The following is a 21,918-nucleotide window of genomic DNA, read 5'->3' as shown; positions in this document are numbered from 1 at the left end:
GCCTGAATTAACTCCCGGGTCAACCGGCGGTCATGTCCTCTCATTGACCTCTTCCACCATTCGAAAATGAGGTTCTAGTTTGGTCTAGACACTGATAAAGAATGATGCGGGGCACCTGGGTGGCTCAGTGGGTTAAGCCTCTGCCTTCAGCTCAGGTCATGATCTCAGGGTCCTGGGATCGAGCCCCATATCGGGTTCTCTGCTGGACAGAGAGCCTGCTTCCCTCTCTCTCTGCCTGCCTCTCTGCCTACTTGTGATCTCTGTCAAACAAATAATAAGGAAGAAAAAAGAATGAATGCATGAATATAGAAAATCAAGTGAGCATGCAACCACAGTTTCCCACGATCAATTATGTGCTATCAGACACATATATGTTTGAATGTATATATCAATATTCCATTTCTTTAGATGAAATGTAGGATACTGGTGCAAAGCAGCTTTAATAGCACAAGTAAATTTAATGAGCATGTGGCTCATACTCCTACTGTACCTACTTCAGCTAGTTCCTCCTCCCTCAAACCCACACCTATGGCTTCCAGGGGAGTTCCCTGAGACAAGTTAAAAGAATCAGGAAAAACATAGACCTGACTTGTGGATGATTCTGCACGTCTGCGGGGACAAGATGGCAGCACAATCTTAGCCATCACAGCCTTACAGACAAGAGAGCTTTAACAAGAATTCCTTCTCCATGAGCAGAACCTTGAGTTCACTTTGTCCTCTTCATATAGAAAGGGACAGCACCCATGATACTGTTATACAGTGACTTCTGGACAGTTTTGGTAGTACTAATAAAATTTTGGTATTAGCTACTTTTGTTCCTTTAAAGCTCTAAGCACCTGCTCCTTCATGGCCTCATAAATTGTTCCACTAACAGCTTTTCCTCCTCTTGCCTCCCAGTATTAGGGGAGGTAAAATGATTCCAACAGTGCCTTTCTAAGTGTCCACCATCCTTTATTGGTCCCCTTAATCCTGTCCTTGCCTCTTATATAAAACCTTCACTGAATTCAATCAGACCTTTTTGAGTTAGCATTCTATTTTCTGAGGGAGCCATGACCAATGTAGATGTGAGGCAAGCAGAATTGCCCCTCTACTTCTAAGTATAGAGATCCAATGAAATGTAAAGTTCCCAGAAGAGAGCTGTTGCTGATTAGACTTTCATAATTAGACCATTCTATGGATGTGGTTTACCACTGAGATGTAGCCTATGTGGAAAATCATCAATTTAACCACCTCAGAACACCCAAATATAACAGCAGGGGAGAAACAGGGTAACGATGACTTCCAAAAGTAATTTTATTTAGAAAAATAGTAAAGGGGAGTTAACATATAGTGGTTATTGATTCCATGCATGTACCATCTCTTTATGGACAAGAATGGTAACAGTTCTAAGTGGAGAGGGCTCTGGTTACCTAACACCCTTATACCCATCAGGGGAGTTTTTCTTGTCCACCTCTTTTCATGAGTGTGGACGAGAGACTGTATGTATAGGAAAACCACTACAGTAGGTAAGTGCAGACCCATTTGCCAGATATTGGCTTTCAAACCACCACTGAAAACTGTAATCTGTTTGTTTTTTAACTCTTCTTCGGTTTAGGTGCTCTTTTAGATGTTGGTAATTGAAAGAAATTTAACAGAATATGACACTTGAATGTGAACAATGACTTTATTTTTTTCTGAATCTTCATAAGCAAGCTTCTTTAGTCTGTTATAGAGAAAAGGAAATAAGAAAGTAGGGTAAGCTCATGCCATCATCAGTTTTATTTCAAGACTGAAGGAAACTGCCTAAACCTAAAAAAAGATGGCACATCTGATCTGAATTAAGATTCTTGGGACTGAGTTCATTCATGTGTTCAATAAGAAATTACTGAGCACCAGCATCAGGCACTCTTCCCACCATTGGAGATTCAGTAATAATAAAGGTTGCTTAAATTTTAATAGAGCTGTTTAGAATTAAAAGAAAAACGTAAAGCATATTCTATGAGTCTTTAAGTATACGGAGTAATAGAAGGCAAGGCAGACGGATAGGGATTTTTGAAGAGTAAAATAAGAATCCTGATATTAACAAGTTGGTCAAAGAAAGTCTCACTGAGAAGGCCTCATGTGATTACAGCCTGAAAGAAGAAAGGGAGGAAACTACGTGGCTATCTTTAGAAGAACAGTCTAAGCAAGGTCAAAGGAGGTGAAGGTTGCCATTCAGGGTGTGTGGGCACTAAAGGCATATTTGAATTACTTAATCTTTAGCTCAGGGCTTAGGTTTTCAACCCCACCACTGTTGACAGATTGGGCCAGATCATTCTTTTTTTTTTTTTTTTTTTTTGTGGAGACTGTCCTGTATGTTACAGGATGTTTACCAGCATCCTGGGTTCTACCTGCTACAAGCCAGCTAGTTGAGAGAATCAAAATGTCTTCAAACACTGCCAAATGTCTCTTGGGGAGCAAGATTGTGCCTGCTGAGAACCACTGACTAGGGTAACATAAATAGCGACGGCCAAATATATTTTCTTTAATTGCACAGCAATCATCTGCTAGGCCTGTAAAATGAAGAATAAATTCTTTTAGTTTTGGTTTTTCTTCCTTTCTTTTTTTTTTTTTTTTTGGCCTTGCTACATACTCAGTTTGAACTCAGTTCGAAGAATTTCATGATAGATGATTTTTCTGGTCCTGAAATGATATTTATTTTTCTAGCCATTCCACCCGTGTTCCACTATGTATGTTTTCTCTAGCTGGGACAAGGATTCAGAGTTCAACTGTGGCCATTACAGTGCATTAGACTAGACCTCTCTAATATATATCCATTCAACAACCAGAGCTTTTGTAGATCATGGGTGCAGTGGCAGGAAAAGGTTCCGAGCAAAGCCAGAACCCTTCATGCTACCATGTAACCGCATCACCCTCAGTACCTTACAAAATCCAGGGGCAAAAACTGGATTGACAAACTGAATACTTAAAGCACCAGCCCCATTCATTCAGATGATTTTTTAAAATTTTAAGTGATAGACCTCTGTAAAACCTAGAATCTAAGAGACCGGTCAAAAACACAGAAAATTGTCCCCTGGGTAGCAGTAATCACAAAAATACTGATAGGTATGCCAACATACACACACAATTCCATTACAATCCTGATTCACTTGGGATATATACAGACAGAAGGTTACAAAATTTCGATATTCTTATGTTAAACACACCCAGCTAAAAATCATTTTCAAACATCAAAAGAAATTTCCCTTACATCTCTAAGCCTGGATCCCATCCTTCCTTTCCTCATCAATTCTAATGTATTTGATGCTTAACTTTTTGCTAAACATATTATTGGAAAATATGTATTATTATTTTATGAGCATGTATTTTTAATTTATGTAAATGGAATTTTTCACTGAGCCTCATTTTTATGAGGCATGAGAAATGCATTGCTACATGCATTTCTAATCAGTTGTTTCTAACTACTGTATAATGATCAATTATTTCTAAAAGTTCTTTTAAAAAAAATTATTTATTTATTATTTGAGAGAGAAAGCAAGAGAGCACCAGTGGTGGAGGAGAAGTAGGTTGTCCTCTGAGCAGGGAGGCCAATATGGGGCTCAATTTCAGGACTCTGGGATCATAACATGAGCTGAAAGCAGATGCTTAACCAACTGAGTCACCCTGGTGTCCCCCAAATTGCTTTACTATATACTCTCCCAGTGAGGCACATGCCAGTAGCTTCTAATTCTGTACAAATAATGAAGCAATGTATATCATCCTTTAACTCTCTTCATGGGTCTACCTAGGAATTTTCCTGGAAAACATACATGGTAGAATGGCTGGACCACAGGTCACATTTATTTACTTGGATGATATAGCACCCGATTACTCTCTGGAATGGCTGTACCAATAGAACATCATACCTCCACGCCCTCACCAACACTTGGGATTATCCAGCTTTCTAAATGTTGCCAATACATTCTTATTACAAATGACTTATCACAAATGACTGTTAATTAACATTTTCTGATTCACTCTGTACTCTAAACAGCTCTACCAATGTTATTTTCACTTTTTGGATTTCCAATTCTAAAAACTGATCAATTATCTACTAGTGATTATGCATTTTTCTTAACTTGTAGCTGTTTCTTGTACAATTCAGTACTAATTACTTTTCTATTTTAGACACTGTAAATATCATGTGTTCCCTCATTCCTCAAACACTGTCGTGTTTGTGGTGGTTGTTAATGAACAAAAATCTTTGTCTGCAACGTACTACAAATTGTAAAAAAATTTGCTTTCTCTGCTTTCTATTCAGTAAACATAGGATAATCATCTATGAAGTGCTGAAGTCCAGGGAAGAGATTGTTAGTCCCACTCACTGGGGGTTGTTACTTGAGGAGAGAGAAGCATAGTTTTAATTAAAGGAAGATTTAAGTGAGAGAAACATCAAAACATTAATATGGGCATATAGAAAGTGGAAAAATATGTATTAATGAAGATTGGCTTTGCTGAAGTCAAAAGTGAAAAGAGAAAAAGATTTCATTCTTCTGTGAGAAAGGGAGGCAGGCTTTCTACCCCTCTCTTGGCTATCCTCCTGAATTTTCTCAGTGTTTCCCTAGTGGAAATGACAGCTTCTTAATCTTTTTTAAGAGCATTTATTGAGACAGACACTGTCTTGGAGCCAGTGATGTGGATATGGCTAAGAAACATATCCTGCCTTAAGGTTACAAAAAAAAAAAAATCTAGACACTTTTCTTTTCACACACTGGGTTAGGGACATCCTCTGCTTGTTTTTAGTCAAAGTATTTAACTCTGAAATTCCATAGTTGTTCTTTCTGGATTGTATTCTGCATATCTAAGCATCACCCTTTATAACATTAACAATTGTTCATTTAAATTCTGTATTTGTTTCATTTAACACAGCTGAGTCCCACAGGGAGATGGTGCAGATATAGTTAAAGAATGAGGAAAAGGCAGATAATAAATATAATAATAAACTGGATGGAGATTGATAAAGACTTGGAAGTAGAATGTTGATATAATCAGATTTTCATTTTAAAATGATTATTCAAACTACAGTGTGAGAAATGTGTTAGGCTTATTTTGCTTTGAAAGTAGTGGATAAGATCAGTGTATAAAAGTAAGTATGAATATGTTTTAACAAAACAGAGGACAGGCAAGGTAGTCTTTACTATAGAAACATCACCATGATGGAAGAACATTCACAAAGAGAATGTTTACGAGGATTAATTCACTAGCATTTAAAAACTACATTAACAGTTTATATAACATCAGGTGAACTATCGCAAATGACTTTTAATTTCTGACTTGGCTGATATCATGTATTATCCCCATGCACGATGTTGCATGGTCTGTCATAAAGAAATACCACAAGTAAGATCGTATAAACAGAAATTTATTTTCTTACAATTCTGCTGGTATATGTCCAAAATCAAAGAACCAGTAGCGTCAGCATTTAGACAAGCCTCTCTTGCTGGCATGGAGAATGCGGTCTTCCCCATATGTGCACGTAATAGGTTTCCTCTGTATATACATGCACAGAGATCTCTGGTGTCTCTTCCACTTCTTTTTAAAATAATATTTATTTACTTATATTTAATTACTCTATGCCCACTAGGGCACTAACTCATACACCAGATAAAGAGCCACATGAGCTGGCCAGTGGGCCAAACAGGTACACCTGAAAAATTCCTTTTAGGGAAAAAAATTCCTATCATATTAAGGCTCCATGGATATGATATCACTTCCACAAAATTAACTCCATAAGCATTTTCTCCAAATATAGTCAAGATGTGGAAATATTTCAACGCATTAAAATTAGAATTCCAAATGCATAACAATAAAAGATTATGGATCCCAAAAGAAAAGGAGAGTGGACGCTAACGATGAACTCATTGGTTCAAGCATCTATAGAAGAGCCAGACATGCGACACGCTGCACAGGACCATGAACACACTGTCCACATGTCACCATTAGGAGAACGAGGTGCCCAGTGACCACAGGGACTCAAATTGAAGCAGAGCAGTGTCCAGAAATCAGGCCAGGAGCAGGGAATTGCCTACTGGAAGAAAGGAAAGCAACAGAGTAAGGACTAGTTTTGCAAATTTGCATACATATCCTTAGTATATACTGGCATCGAGTAACTAATACCGTGATTGGATGCGAATCATTCCGGATAGGCTGCATCAATTCTCTTATCTAACCTCTGAAATCCAGAGCACACATGCTGTAAGTTTGATGCCAACATGCTTTTAAAAACCCCAACGGCGGCACGCCCAACGGGATGGGGTAGTTGCAACAGACGATTTAGGGTGGGGCTGGTTTGTGGGCTAGATGAGTAATTTATGAACTACATGACATATTTGGTTGAGCATAAAGAGTATCTACACGTCCCCCGGTTGCCACTTAAAATGCCATTTCCTTCTGCATGTTTTCTCTTGAAATAGAATGATTTTATTCCACTTAAATGTAGAGGAAAACCAATGGCCACATGGCTGCTGCCAGAATATTCCTGCAAGTAGGCACAGTCAGAGGGAGTGTGCTCAGGAATCTCCAACATCCTGATTCACCCACATTGATGAAATTCTCAGATAACCTCCTTCCAACACAGGCCCTAGAAGGCAATGCAGTGGTGCCCCCCAGGAGCAGAATCCATGTTATGTAAGAACTCGTTACCAGTGCAGAGGGCCCACATCGCACTCGGTAAGTGAGTACTGGGACAGAAAATCTGGGGCTGGAGCAGGGGACCAGCAATGTGAGTTTTAACAAGCCTCCCTGGTGACCATAGTGCATGCTGCCATGAGCTAGACACCTAATGGCACAGGAGGAACCACTTACTAGGATGCGGTGACCCCGAAGAAGATCCTCTTTGGCCAGGACATCTTCTGCACCTCTGGAGCAGCCAATCCTGGGAGCCGAAAGGGTGCTTGGGGCGGTGGGGGTGGTGGGGTGCTTTAGAAACTGCCACACCGGTGAGTTCCTACAGCTTCCTCAGGGGGGCGAGAGTGAGCACCTCCACATCCTCAGAGAAGCTGTCAATCAGGGATCATCTCCAGTGTGTCCTTGGAGCAGGCATCACCCAGAGCCATCTTGAGACAACAGGCTTTCCCGGAGAGCCTCTTTCTTTTCAGAGGTTGGAGGACCACTCCCTGTGTCCCCTGTGAACTTCCTGCTGGGCTGGCCCTGAGGTGGGCAAAGGCCCTGAGGCCTCTCAAACGTGGCTCCACGCAAAGGCAAAGTATCTTTCCTCCTTCCCTCCTGAGCTTGGGAAAATGCATGACAGGGACGCACCTGCCTGCAAAGAGTCTCGCCCGCATCTTGCTGCACCACAGCTCCTGGACATCACTTTGCTGAGTGAAGAGCGAACGCCCGCGGAAGCGCTGCTGGCCGGGTCCTTGGGCACGACCGTCACCATCCGTCACCTCACTTCACAACGTGGGAGTGGGGCAATTCCCCAACTTCGGCGCTTGGCCTTGGCCGTTTCTGGCCAGATGCTCACGCAGAGGAACCGCTGCCTTCAACACCCGGTTGAACACCGGCATGCGGGCAGATGTTTGACCCACCAGACCTTCACTCACAATGCGTCTCACCAAAGGCAGTAGGGGCGGATGTCCTTTCCCTTCCCACAGGAGAGGAGACAGGGCCTGAAGCGACCACAAAGCAGTAGTGCCGCATACTGCAGTGGCCTCAGACTGACCGTGGACAAGGGAACGACCTGCCCAGAAGGACCCAGACCAGGCACCTCCTCGTAGTGTGAAATTGCTTCTCATCTTGCTCAAGAGCACAGCTTCTGGGTCTGGCTCTCCAGGAACCAGGCAGACAGACCTCTGGCGCTTCCCAACCCTGTTGCCTGAGGACAGTTGGTTCAGGCCCTCCGCTTCCAATGTCCCTACAGGGGCCAAGCTTCCACACCTCGGCCCTGAAGAGAGGCTGAAATGAGATGAAAAACACAAGCTTCAGTACAACGTGTGGCCCACAACACAGCAGCCGTCTTTGCTCCCCATCGACTCACAGTTCAGGCTCTGCCTACGATTGTCAAAGGGCAGTGAGAGAGCTATCTCAGTTGTGTCGGAGTGTGGCCCGCCACACTACAGTCGCCTGAGACCTTCTGTCAAGTGCAAATATACAGGGGCCCACAGACGACAGATGTGCCTTGAAGACCTTAGGAGTCTCGGAAGGTTATCGGAGCGTGTCTGTGCACCCGTGTGAACGTGTGTGTGTTCCTTGTGTGCATCTGCCTACCCGCCTGCGTGCCTGTCTGTCTCCGTTTTAAACCGTTTATGTGGCTCTTGCTAAGGGAACAGGGCAGCTGTGTCTCCCTGGCACAGTCAGACCTTAACTCGTAGAGCAGAGCAGTCACGCCACAGTCCCTTCCTCGGGTCAGCGACCCTTGGCCACCTCTTCCATACAGAGATGCCCACTGTAGCCACCCACACCCACCCGGGCAGACACTCAGAGGCAGAAGGGGGCCCAAACAATGTGGACGTGAAAAGCACACCAGGGATCCCAGTGAGAGCCCAGCTTGAGGAAATCCCTCCTACGGTCACTCCTCCTAATCAAAATTTTCTGCAAAGGGAAAGCATTTGGGAAGTCAGCGGAAAAACAACGGAAGCGTGGACTTTTTGCCTTTTTGTGTTTTTGTTTCTCCCCACGGTGAACTTGTGGTGATCCTGAGGGGTGGGATCGCCAGGGCCCCAGGAGGTACGGGCACCTCCTGCTGGGTCAGATCTCTGGGGTCCCAGCCCGTTTTGCTCTCTGCCTCCCCTGGCCAACCATACATACAGACACACAGGAGCAAAAGGCCTTGTCCCCAGCCATCTCAGGAAAACACCTCACATCGACCCACCTCCCGCCCTGGGGCAGAGACGACTGAGAAACAGACCCCGGGCCTTCTCCCTGCGCCACTGGGGAAGCATCTGCTCTCCACGCAATTCCATGTAATTAACATCCACACCACACTACACGGCACTGATACGGACACCGTATTTGACTTCACATTCAAGTTCTACTTCCCTTACTAGGCTCAGACTCAAACGGGAACTCTATTCATTTTTCCCAAGCGTGGTGAGAAGGTGGGCTAGTCTGTTCACCTGACATGTGGCCCTCAGATCCCGGAATCAGGAATCTCTTGCTTCCAGGATATCTGTACTGGTCTCATTCTCCCGTAGCCTCCCTTCCCGGGGCCGCCTTGCCTGTGCCACTCGTGGTCACCCGAGGGGGACAGTCAGACTGGACGATGTGGGATCAGCCGTGCTCATGGGAAATGTGCACAGACCCAAGGCCCGCTCGGACATACTGAGCCTTAAATAATGAGAGTACAGAAAGGGTTCCAGCAGCCGTCGTTCCTCAGACATGACGCATGCTCATGTGTGACAAACGATCGTATGGCTCATGGGAGAACACTCACTGTGTGCCATGTGGAATCCAGAGTATCTTCACTCATCCTTTAGCCGGAGGCTCCAGAGGAGGCAAACGTGTCTTCCTGTCTTTCTATGGGCCCTCGGGGAGAACGCAGTCACCGCCACCCAGGGAACGTCTTTCAGTTCCCTCCGGGTTCTGCACCCTCCTGGTGGTTCTCAGAGAACATGCAAATAAAGGATGACCTCCCACGCTTAGTGGGATGCCCATGTTGAGCGGGACTCTCTGGACCAGTGGATTGTCGGGGAAAAGCTTCTTTGCTTCAGAAGAAGACTACGAGCCACTCACTCACTGCATCTGCACTGAGTATCCGCAGAGCTGGCCTCATACAGACACTGCATCTGAGGCCTCTTGCCCTTGGCCTGCAACAGGGGCAAGCAGACGGAAGCTTTGGCTCTCTCTCTGTCTCTCTCTCTCTCTCCTCCTCGCTAGCTTGTGACGTTGGAGGACATAAGTGCCATGCAGAAAGAACCCTCTGCAGTTCTGCTTCCGAGGTCCTCCCCAGCAAAGCTTCTGGAGCTCTGGGCTGACAGGTGAGCGATGGCCCGCAGGGGCCATCTGGGCAGTTCCTTTGCAAGAAAACCCAGCCTCTGCTATCGAAGGAGGTGGCTATGTGCCACTTGTGGTTTTGGCTTTTGGCACACGGTGCTAAGGTCTCTTGTAGGAGGTGCTACAGCTTTCCACATGCAGAGCAACCCACCCTTTGAGGCCCTGGTTGACCCACAGCACCTTCACGCCAAACACTTTGGAACTCATGGTACACACAATGCATGTGGACATCTGCCCCAAGAGGAAGAGAGACACGCGTGAGATTACCGCGGAACAGCAGAGGCTGCTTACCACCGTGGACTCAGATGGACCATGGATAAAATGTCTCTTTGCCCAGAAGGATAACGGGTCACGGATCTCTAGCAGGCATGAGACCTTCTCCTCGCCGTACTCAAGAGCACACCCTGGGCTCACGCTTATGTTCCTCGCTGACCTCTGCCACAAGTGTTCCCGTGGCCCCAACAAAGTTATTTCTTTTGGAGGCTCGGTTCCTTTCTTGCTAGAGGGTCACACTCTTCTGCATTCCCCATTCGGTGAGGCTAAAGTGACATGAGAAACAGAAGCTTCAGGACAATGCCTGGCCCACAACACAGGGACTCTCACCAGTTTTCACAGGACCAGAGTCTAGACTCGGTGTAAAGATGTCCAAGGGTGAGTGAGCTACGCCCTAACTGTCAAATTGCAGGGCCCACACAGCACCATTTGACAGCCTGGGACCTTTGGGGAAATCCTAATTCATGGGTGTCCTATCCATGCAGACCACCCTGGAGTGTGGGTCATTAACCTGACAATTTTACCCAAAAATTTTTTAAAAGGGAAGAAAGAAAAGAAAAAAGAAAGCAAAACAACATTGTCTGCTAGTCCACCTTCTGAACAGACAAAGTTTGCATGGGTGTAGTAGGACATTAACTCAGGAGCAGATCAGGCGTTCCCAAAGTGAGGTCCCTGGGGCAAGCGGTGCCGTGGTGCTGGGAGGCACGGCAAGGTCTTAGCTCTCCAGCCAACCCTGACCTACCTCGGAAATGAGAGTGGATGCAGTGCGGTTCTGCGAGCAGCCCTCCAAGGACTCCCTCGGTGCTGAAGTTTGAGAAAACTATACTCTTCATCACTCGCCATCAGAATCTCAATATGTCAAACCACACAATTTGGCTGCAACATTCCACTTACGAGAAAGACATCAGATGTGCTCCTGATCAGCCAAGCAAAAAGGGATCAGCTCACGACAAGAGGGCAAAACATCAAATTCAGAAGACCCATTTCAAGGACACTACCAGAACAAGGATTCCAAATACCAAACGAAAGGTAGCTTGGACGAGCAAAGTCAACCAGCACAGATACAGGAGATCTTCATGAATTCTTAGGATTCAGCGGCCACAAAGAAGCTGGGGGTGGGGCTATATGCAGTGAAAGTACATAAGCTTCCACACGTCCCTGGTGGAGAAACTACTACGTACGACCTTTAGGACCCCCCCTGACCTCTGGAATGTCACAAATCCTGGATCGTGAAAGCCAAGATGAGCCGATGCTGTCTCTGAACTCTTTGGTTCAAGTGGCTATAGCGGAGCTGGGCACAAGACCTGTTGCACGGGACCTTGAACACACTGTCCACATGTCACCGTTGGGAGAATGAGGTGCCCAGTGACCACAGGGACTCCAGTGGAAGCAGAGCAGCGTCCAGAGATCAGGCCAGGAGCAGGGAATCGCCTTCTGGAAGAAGGGAAAGCAACAGAGTAAGGACTAGTTTTGCAAATTTGCATACATATCCTTAGTATATACTGGCATCGAGTAACTAATACCGTGATTGGATGCGAATCGTTCCAGATAGGCTGCATCACTTCTCTTCTCTAAACCTCTGAAATCCACAGCACGCTTGCTGCAAGTTTGATGCCAACATGCTTTTCAAAAACCCCAACGGCGGCACGCCCAACGGGATGGGGTAGTTGCAACAGACGATTTAGGGTGGGGCTGGTTTGTGGGCTAGATGAGTAATTTATGAACTACACGACATATTTGGTTGAGCATAAAGAGTATCTACACGTCCCCCAGTTGCCACTTAAAATGCCATTTCCTTCTGCATGTTTTCTCTTGAAATAGAATGATTTTATTCCACTTAAGTGTAGAGGAAAACCAATGGCCACATGGCTGCTGCCAGAATATTCCTGCAAGTAGGCACAGTCAGAGGGAGTGTGCTCAGGAATCTCCAACATCCTGATTCACCCACATTGATGAAATTCTCAGATAACCTCCTTCCAACACAGGCCCTAGAAGGCAATGCAGTGGTGCCCCCCAGGAGCAGCATCCACGTCATATAAGAAGTCGTTACCAGCGCAGAGGGCCCAAAACGCACTCGGTAAGTGAGTACTGGGACAGAAAATCTGGGGCTGGAGCAGGGGACCAGCAATGTGAGTTTTAACAAGCCTCCCTGGTGACCATAGTGCATGCTGCCATGAGCTAGACACCTAATGGCACAGGAGGAACCACTTACTAGGATGCGGTGACCCTGAAGAGGATCCTCTTTGGCCAGGACATCTTCTGCACCTCTGGAGCAGCCAATCCTGGGAGCCTAAAGGGTGCTGGGGGGTGGGGTGGCGGGATGTGGTAGAAACTGCCACACCGGTGAGTTCCTACAGCTTCCTCAGGGGGGCGAGAGTGAGCACCTCCACATCCTCAGAGAAGCTGTCAATCAGGGATCATCTCCAGTGTGTCCTTGGAGCAGGCATCACCCAGAGCCATCTTGAGACAACAGGCTTTCCCAGAGAGCCTCTTTCTTTTCAGAGGTTGGAGGACCACTCCCTGTGTCCCCTGTGAACTTCCTGCTGGGCTGGCCCTGAGGTGGGCAAAGGCCCTGAGGCCTCTCAAACGTGGCTCCACGCAAAGGCAAAGTATCTTTCCTCCTTCCCTCCTGAGCTTGGGAAAATGCATGACAGGGACGCACCTGCCTGCAAAGAGTCTCGCCCGCATCTTGCTGCACCACAGCTCCTGGACATCACTTTGCTGAGTGAAGAGCGAACGCCCGCGGAAGCGCTGCTGGCCGGGTCCTTGGGCACGACCGTCACCATCCGTCACCTCACTTCACAACGTGGGAGTGGGGCAATTCCCCAACTTCGGCGCTTGGCCTTGGCCGTTTCTGGCCAGATGCTCACGCAGAGGAACCGCTGCCTTCAACACCCGGTTGAACACCGGCATGCGGGCAGATGTTTGACCCACCAGACCTTCACTCACAATGCGTCTCACCAAAGGCAGTAGGGGCGGATGTCCTTTCCCTTCCCACAGGAGAGGAGACAGGGCCTGAAGCGACCACAAAGCAGTAGTGCCGCATACTGCAGTGGCCTCAGACTGACCGTGGACAAGGGAACGACCTGCCCAGAAGGACCCAGACCAGGCACCTCCTCGTAGTGTGAAATTGCTTCTCATCTTGCTCAAGAGCACAGCTTCTGGGTCTGGCTCTCCAGGAACCAGGCAGACAGACCTCTGGCGCTTCCCAACCCTGTTGCCTGAGGACAGTAGGTTCAGGCCCTCCGCTTCCATTGTCCCTACAGGGGCCAAGCTTCCACACCTCGGCCCTGAAGAGAGGCTGAAATGAGATGAAAAACACAAGCTTCAGTACAACGTGTGGCCCACAACACAGCAGCCGTCTTTGCTCCCCATCGACTCACAGTTCAGGCTCTGCCTACGATTGTCAAAGGGCAGTGAGAGAGCTATCTCAGTTGTGTCGGAGTGTGGCCTGCCACACTAGTCACCTGACTGAGACCTGTCAAGTGCAAATATGCAGGGGCCCACAGACGACAGATGTGCCTTGAAGACCTTAGGAGTCTCGGAAGGTTATCGGAGCGTGTCTGTGCACCCGTGTGAACGTGTGTGTGTTCCTTGTGTGCATCTGCCTACCCGCCTGCGTGCCTGTCTGTCTCTGTTTTAAACCATTTATGTGGCTCTTGCTAAGGGAACAGGGCAGCTGTGTCTCCCTGGCACAGTCAGACCTTAACTCGTAGAGCAGAGCAGTCACGCCACAGTCCCTTCCTCGGGTCAGCGACCCTTGGCCACCTCTTCCATACGGAGATGCCCACTGTAGCCACCCACACCCACCCGGGCAGACACTCAGAGGCAGAAGGGGGCCCAAACAATGTGGACGTGAAAAGCACACCAGGGATCCCAGTGAGAGCCCAGCTTGAGGAAATCCCTCCTACGGTCACTCCTCCTAATCAAAATTTTCTGCAAAGGGAAAGCATTTGGGAAGTCAGCGGAAAAACAACGGAAGCGTGGACTTTTTGCCTTTTTGTGTTTTTGTTTCTCCCCACGGTGAACTTGTGGTGATCCTGAGGGGTGGGATCGCCAGGGCCCCAGGAGTTACAGGCACTTCCTGCTGTGTCAGATCTCTGGGGTCCCAGCCCATTTTGCTCTCTGCCTCCCTTGGCCAACCATACATACAGACACACAGGAGCAAAAGGCCTTGTCCCCAGCCATCTCAGGAAAACACCTCACATCGATCCACCTCCCGCCCTGGGGCAGAGACGACTGAGAAACAGACCCCGGGCCTTCTCCCTGTGCCACTGGGGAAGCATCTGCTCTCCACGCAATTCCATGTAATTAACATCCACACCACACTAAACGGCACTGATATGGATTCCGTATTTGACTTCACATTCAAGTTCTACTTCCCTTACTAGTTTCAGACTCGAATGGGAACTCTATTCATTTTTCCCAAGCGTGGTGAGAAGGTGGGCTAGTCTGTTCACCTGACATGTGGCCCCCAGATCCCGGAATCAGGAATCTCTTGCTTCCAGGATATCTGTACTGGTCTTATTCTCCCGTAGCCTCCCTTCCCGGGGCCGCCTTGCCTGTGCCACTCGCGGTCACCTGAGGGGGACATTCAGAATGGACGATGTGGGATCAGCCGTGCTCACTGGAAATGTGCACAGACCTAAGGCCCGCTCAGACATACTGAGCCTTAAACACTGAGAGTACAGGAAGGGTTCCAGCAGCCGTCCTTCCGCAGACATGACACATGCTCACGTGTGAGAAACGATCATACGGCGCGTGGGAGAACACTCACTGTGTGCCATGTGGAATCCAGAGTATCTTCACTCATCCTTTAGCCGGAGGCTCCAGAGCAGGCAAACGTGTCTTCCTGTCTTACTATGGGCCCTTGGGGAACACGCAGTCACCGCCACCCAGGGAACGTCCTTCAGTTCCCTCCGGGTTCTGCACCTTCCTGGTGGTTCTCAGAGAGCATGCAAATAAAGGATGACCTCCCACGCTTAGTGGGATGCCCATGTTGAGCGGGACTCTCTGGACCAGTGGATTGTGGGGGGGAAGGTTCTTTGCTTCAGAAGAAGACTATGAGCCACTCACTCACTGCATCTACTGAGTATCCGTAGAGCTGGCCTCATACAGACACAGCATCTGAGGCCTCTTGCCCTTGGCCTGCAACAGGGGCAAGCAGATGGAAGCTTTGGCTCTCTCTCTCTCTCTCTCTCTCCCCCTCGCTAGCTCGTGACGTTGGAGGACATAGGTGCCATGCAGAAAGAACCCTCTGCAGTTTTGTTTCCGAGGTCCTCCCCAGAAAAGCTTCTGGAGCTCTGGGCTGACAGGTGAGCGATGGCCCATTGGGGCCATCAGTGCAGGTCCGTTGCAAGATAACCCAGTATCTGCCATCAAAGAAGGAGGCTATTTGCCACGTGTGGTTTTGGCTTTTGGCACACGGTGCTAAGGTCTCTTGTAGGAGGTGCTACAGCTTTCCCCATGCAGAGCAACCCACCATTTGAGGCCCTGGTTGACCCACAGCACCTTCACGCCAAACACTTTGGAACTCGTGGTACACACAATGCATGTGGACATCTGCCCCAAGAGGGAGAGAGACACGCGTGAGATTACCGTGGAACAGCAGAGGCTGCTTACCACTGTGGACTCAGACGGACCATGGAGAAAATGTCTCTTTGCCCAGAAGAATAACGAGTCACAGATCTCTAGCAGGCATAAGACCTCCTCCTCGCTGTACTCAAGAGCACACCCTGTGCTCACGCTTATGTTCCTCGCTGACCTCTGCCACAAGTGTTCCCGTGGCCCCAACAAAGTTATTTCTTTTGGAGGCTCAGTTCTTTTCTTGCTAGAGGGTCACACTCTTCTGCATTCCCCATTCAGTGAGGCTAAAGTGACATGAGAAACAGAAGCTTCAGTACAATGCCTGGCCCACAACACAGGGACTCTTTACCAGTTGTCACAGGACCAGAGTCTAGACTCGGTGTAAAGATGTCCAAGGGTGAGTGAGCTACGCCCTAACTGTCAAATTGCAGGGCCCAAACAGCAGCATTTGACAGCCTGGAACCTTTGGGGAAATCCTAATTCACGGGTGTCCTATCCATACAGACCACCCTGGAGTGTGGGTCATTAACCTGACAATTCTATCCCAAAAATTTTTAAAAAAAGAAAGAGAGAATAGGATAAAGAAAACACAACAATGTTGTCTGCTAGTCTACCTTCTGAACAGACAATGTTTGCATGGGTGTAGTAGGACATTAACTCAGGAGCAGATCAGGCATTCCCAAAGTGAGGTCCCTGGGGCAAGCGGTGCCGTCGTGCTGGGAGGCATGGCAAGGTCTTTAGCCCTCCAACCCTGACCTACCTTGGAAAGAAGAGTGGAGGCAGTGCAGTTCTTCAAGAAGCCCTCCAAGGACTCCCTCGGTCCTGACGTTTGTGAAAACTATTCTCTTCATCACTCGCCGTCAGGATCTCAGTATGTCAAACTACACTATTTGGTTGTGATGATCCACTTACAAGAAAAGCATCAGAAATGTCCCTGATTGGGCAAGCAAGAAGGAATCAGCTCGTGACAAGAGGGCAGGATGTGAAATTCAGAAGACACATTTCAAGGACATTACTGGAATTAGGATTCCAAATACAGAAAGAAAGGTAGCCAAGATCATCAAAGCCAACCAGTACAGGTACAGGAGCTCTTCCTGAGTACTAAGGATTCCACAGCCACACAGAAGCTTGGGATGCGACTACACCCAGTGGAAAGTGCACAAGATTCCATATGTCACTGGTGGGAAACTAGTAATCGTTTGCACAGGGAAACACCTAGAAAAACTGAAGGTGCCCAGAGCAGTCTAAGGGAACAATGGCACCACTGAATCATGAAACACAGCAGTATCAGGAGACATATTTCAACAATGATAATGGAAGTAGGATTCCAATTAAATGCAACAAAAGGTGTTGGAAGTCAAAAGCCAAGGAAAGCACACGTGCATTCTGAAGACTTGCACATAAGCAGACATAGTAAAGCCTTGAATGAAAAGAAATGCTCTGAAAAGTGCACCAATTGTCATACGACAGTGCTGCGAAAAGGGGTAATTATTTCAAATGGGAATCTCATAAAGCAACTAAATACCCTGAGATCAGTCTACAGGGAACAATAAAACCCTTGAATCATGAAAACACAGTAGGTTCAGTAGAAACATTTCAACAATATTAATGGAATTAGGATTCCATTACGTTCAACAAAATAGCTTGTGGCACTAAAGCCAGGGAGACCAGGAATGCTTTCTGAAGACTTTCAAATAATCAGCACAGAGAATGTGGACATAGGAAGAAATGCACTGAAAAGTTAGCAGGGTGTCACATGACACAGGCAGCAATTGTAGGGATCATTTCCCCTACATGAAAGGACGGGAATTGCATGAAAGCACGGAACACCCCTACATTAGACTAGAGGGAACCAACACAGCTGAATAATGACACCACAGCAGATTCAGGAGAGACATTTAAATAATATGAATGGAATTGGAATTCAGGCATGCTTTCAGAGGATTTTGGGGTGGGAAAAGTAGAAGAACCACCCACGGGCATCCTGGAGAAGCCCCAAAGGGCCTCCAGATCAGTGTGGAGGAATCAACCGGCCTGCAGAACATGGGCAACAGGCTGGCTGAGTAGAGATAATTCAACGATAATGGTGGAATTAGGACTCCCATTTCGTGAAACAAAAGACTTCGGAGCATCATCGCCAATGAGGCAAGGCAGGCTTTCCACGACTTTCCGTTAATCAGCACAGAGAAGTTGGACATGGGAAGAAATGCCCTGAAAAGTGCCAAAGGTGTCATACGACACAGGCAGCAACTGCATGGATCATTTCCCCTGGGAATTGCAGAAAAGCACAGAACACCCCGAGATCAGTCTAGAGGGAGCCATCCCAGCTGAATTAGGACAACACAGCAGATTCAGGAGAGACATTTCAACAATATGAAAGGAATTGGAATTCCCATCTTGTACCACCAAAATCAAGGAGACCAGGCACGCTTTCAGAGGACTTTGTGGTGGGAAAAGTAGAAGAACCACCGACAGGCATCCTGGAGAAGCCCTAAAAGACCCCCAGATCAGAGTGGAGGAATCAAGCGGCCTGCAGAACCTGAGCAACAGGCAGGCTGAGTAGAGATATTTCAACAATAATGGTGGAATCAGGATTCCAGTGACGTGATTCAAGAGTTTGGAGCACCAACGCCAAGGAGGACAGGCATGCTTTCTAATGAATTTCAGTGGATCAGCACAGACCATTCGGCCATGGGAAGAATTGCACTGAAAACTGCCCAAGGTGTCACACAAAGGTGGCACGAATTCTAGGCATCATTTCCCTGGGAATTGCATGAAAGCGCCGAAACCCCCTGACTAGACTAGAGGGAACAAACACAGCTGAATAAGGACACCACAGGAGGTTCAGGAGATACATTTCACCAATATGAATGGCATTGGAATTCCCATCTCTTACCACCAAAGTCAAGGAGACCTGGAACGCTTTCAGAGGATTTTGGGTTGGGAAAACCTGAAGGACCACCCACGGGCATTCTCGAGAAGCCCTAAGCGCCCCGAGATCAGTGTGGAGGAAGGAACTGGCCTGCAGAAACTGGGCACCGGGCAGTCTGTGTAAAGACATTTCAAAAATAATGCTGGAATTCGGATTCCAATTACATGACACAGGAGGAGTTGGGAGCACCAACACCAAGGAGGCCAGGCATGCTTTCTGAAGACTTTCAGTTCATCATCACAGACCATTTGGCCCTGGGAAGAAGTGCCCTGGAAACTGCCCAAGGTGCCACACAACAGTGGCAGGAATTCTAGGGATCATTGGCCCTGGGAATTGCAGGAAAGCAGAGAGCACACCCAGATCAGTCTCAGGGGGCAATCACAGCTGAATAATAACACCACAGCAGATTCAGGAGACACAGATCAACAACATGAATGGAATTAGGCCTCCAATTACGTGCAACAAAACAGTTTGTGGCACCAAAGTCTAGGAGACCAGGCATGCTTTCAGAGGAATTTGGGGTGGATATATTAGCAGTTCCACACTCGGGCGAACAGGAGGAGCCAAGGTGGGCCCGCGTATCAGTGTGGAAGAACCAACGAAACTGCACGAACTCCACACCAGACACGCTGAGTAGAGATATTTCAACAATAATGGTGGAATTAGGATTCCAATTATATTGAAACAGGAGGAGATGGGAGCACCAATGCCAAGGAAGCCGGGCACACTCTCCTCGCCTTTCAGTTAATCAGCACAGAGAATTCGTGATTGGGAACAAATGCCCTGAAGAGTTCCCAGGGTGTCACACGACACAGGCAGTAATTGTAGGGATCATTTCCCCTGGGAATGGCATAAAAGCACAGAACACCCCCAGATCAGTCTAGAGGGAGCCATCCCAGCTGAATTAGGACACCACAGCAGTTTCAGGAGACACATTTCAACAATATGAATGGAATTCGAATTCCATTCTTGTAGCACCAAAGCCAAGGTGACCAGGCCCACGTTCAGAGGACTTTGGGGTGGGGAAACTTGAAGTACCACCCACAGGCATCCCGGAGAAGATCTGAAGGGCCCCAGATCAGTGTGCAGGAAGCAAACGGCCTGCGGAACCTGGGCACCACAGCAGGCTGAGTAGAGATATTTCAGCAATAACGGTGGAATCAGGATTCCAGGGACGTGATACAAGAGTTTGGCGCACCAACGCCAAGGAGGCCAGGCATGCTTTCTGATGACTTTCAGTTGATCAGCACAGACCATTCGGCCATGGGAAGAATTGCACTGAAAACTGCCCAAGGTGTCACACCACAGTGGCAGGAATTCTAGGCATCATTTCCCCTTGGAATTGCATAAAGCGCCGTCAACCCCCAGACTAGACTAGAGGGAAAAAACACAGCTGAATAAGGACACCACAGCAAGTTCAGGAGACACATTTCAACAATATGAATGGCATTGGAATTCCCATCTCGTACCACCAAAGTCAAGGACCAGGCACGCTTTCAGAGGACTTTGGGTTGGGAAAACCTGAAGGAGCACCCACGGGCATTCTCGAGAAGCCCTGAAGCGCCCCCAGAACAGTGTGGAGGAAGCAACCGTCCTGCAGAACCTGGGCACCGGGCAGTCTGTGTAGAGACATTTCAACAATAATGCTGGAATTCGGATTCCAATTACATGACACAGGAGGAGCTGGGAGCACCAACGCCGAGGAGGCCAGGCATGCTTTCTGAAGACTTTCAGTTCATCATCACAGACCATTTGGCCCTGGGAAGAATTGCCCTGGAAACTGCCCAAGGTGCCACACAACAGTGGCAAGAATTCTAGGGATCATTGGCCCTGGGAATTGCAGGAAAGCAGAGAGCACACCCAGATCAGTCTCAGGGGGCAATCACAGCTGAATAATAACACCACAGCAGATTCAGGAGACACAGATCAACAATATGAATGGAATTAGGCCTCCAATTACGTGCAACAAAACAGTTTGTGGCACCAAAGTCTAGGAGACCAGGCATGCTTTCAGAGGAATTTGGGGTGGATATATTAGCAGTTCCACACTCGGGCGAACCGGAGGAGCCAAGGTGGGCCCGCGTATCAGTGTGGAGGAACCAAAAGGACTGTACAACCTCGGCACCAGGCACGCTGAGTAGAGATATTTCAACAATAATGGTGGAATTAGGATTCCAATGATACTGAAACAGGAGGAGCTGGGAGCACCAATGCCAAGGAGGCCGGGCACACTTTCCGCGCCTTTCAGTTAATCTGCACAGAGAAGTCGGGAATGGGAGCAAATGAAGAGTGCCTGAAGAGTGCCCAGGGTGTCACACGACACAGGCAGTAATTGTAGGGATCATTGCCCCTGGGAATTGCGTGAAAGCAAGGAACACCCCCACATTAGACTAGAGGGAACCAACACAGCTGAATAATAACACCACAGCAGATTCAGGAGAGTCATTTGAACAATATGAATGGAATTGGAATTCCCATCTTGTACCACCAAAGTCAAGGAGACCAGGCACACTTTCAGAGGAGTTTGGGGAGGGAAAAGTAGACGTATCACCCACGGGTATCCTGGAGAAACCCTAGAGGGCCCCCAGATCAGTGTGGATGAATCAACCGGCCTGAACAACCTGGGCACGAGGCAGGCTCAGTAGAGATATTTAAACAATAATGGTGGAATTAGGATTCCACTTCCATGAAACAGGAGGAGTTGGGAGCACCAAAGCCAACAGGCCGGGCAGGCGGTCCACACCTTTCAGTTAATCAGCACAGAGAAGTTGGGCATGGGAAGAAATGCCCTGAAAAGTACCCAGGGTGTCACAAGACACAGGCAGCAACTCCTGGGATCATTTCCCCTGGGAATGGCATAAAAGCACAGAACACCCCCAGATCAGTCTAGAGGGAGCCATCCCAGCTGAATTAGGACACCACAGCAGTTTCAGGAGACACATTTCAACAATATGAATGGAATTCGAATTCCATTCTTGTAGCACCAAAGCCAAGGTGACCAGGCCCACGTTCAGAGGACTTTGGGGTGGGGAAACTTGAAGTACCACCCACAGGCATCCCGGAGAAGATCTGAAGTCCCCAGATCAGTGTGCAGGAAGCAAACGGCCTGCGGAACCTGGGCACCACAGCAGGCTGAGTAGAGATATTTCAGCAATAACGGTGGAATCAGGATTCCA

General features: G+C 47.8%; 1 long non-coding RNA gene across 2 annotated transcripts; it reads right to left on the bottom strand.

The window, feature by feature from the left end:
* Positions 1-5,364: 5,364 nt before the first annotated feature.
* On the bottom strand, positions 5,365-15,696 carry LOC122896310. 2 transcript variants are annotated; one of them, XR_006382403.1, is made up of 6 exons: positions 15,002-15,696; positions 12,437-13,525; positions 10,967-11,658; positions 9,392-10,490; positions 6,823-7,914; positions 5,365-6,046 (listed from the first exon to the last, which is right to left on the bottom strand). It is a non-coding gene; the product is annotated as an uncharacterized LOC122896310 (long non-coding RNA). The 2 variants fall into 2 exon arrangements; XR_006382404.1 differs by having other exon boundaries at positions 10,243-10,490.
* Positions 15,697-21,918: the final 6,222 nt, after the last annotated feature.

This window comes from Neovison vison, chromosome X (assembly GCF_020171115.1).
Source record: "Neovison vison isolate M4711 chromosome X, ASM_NN_V1, whole genome shotgun sequence".
Classification (NCBI taxonomy): Eukaryota; Metazoa; Chordata; class Mammalia; order Carnivora; family Mustelidae; genus Neogale; species Neogale vison.
This window is presented reverse-complemented; position numbering and strand designations above follow the sequence as displayed.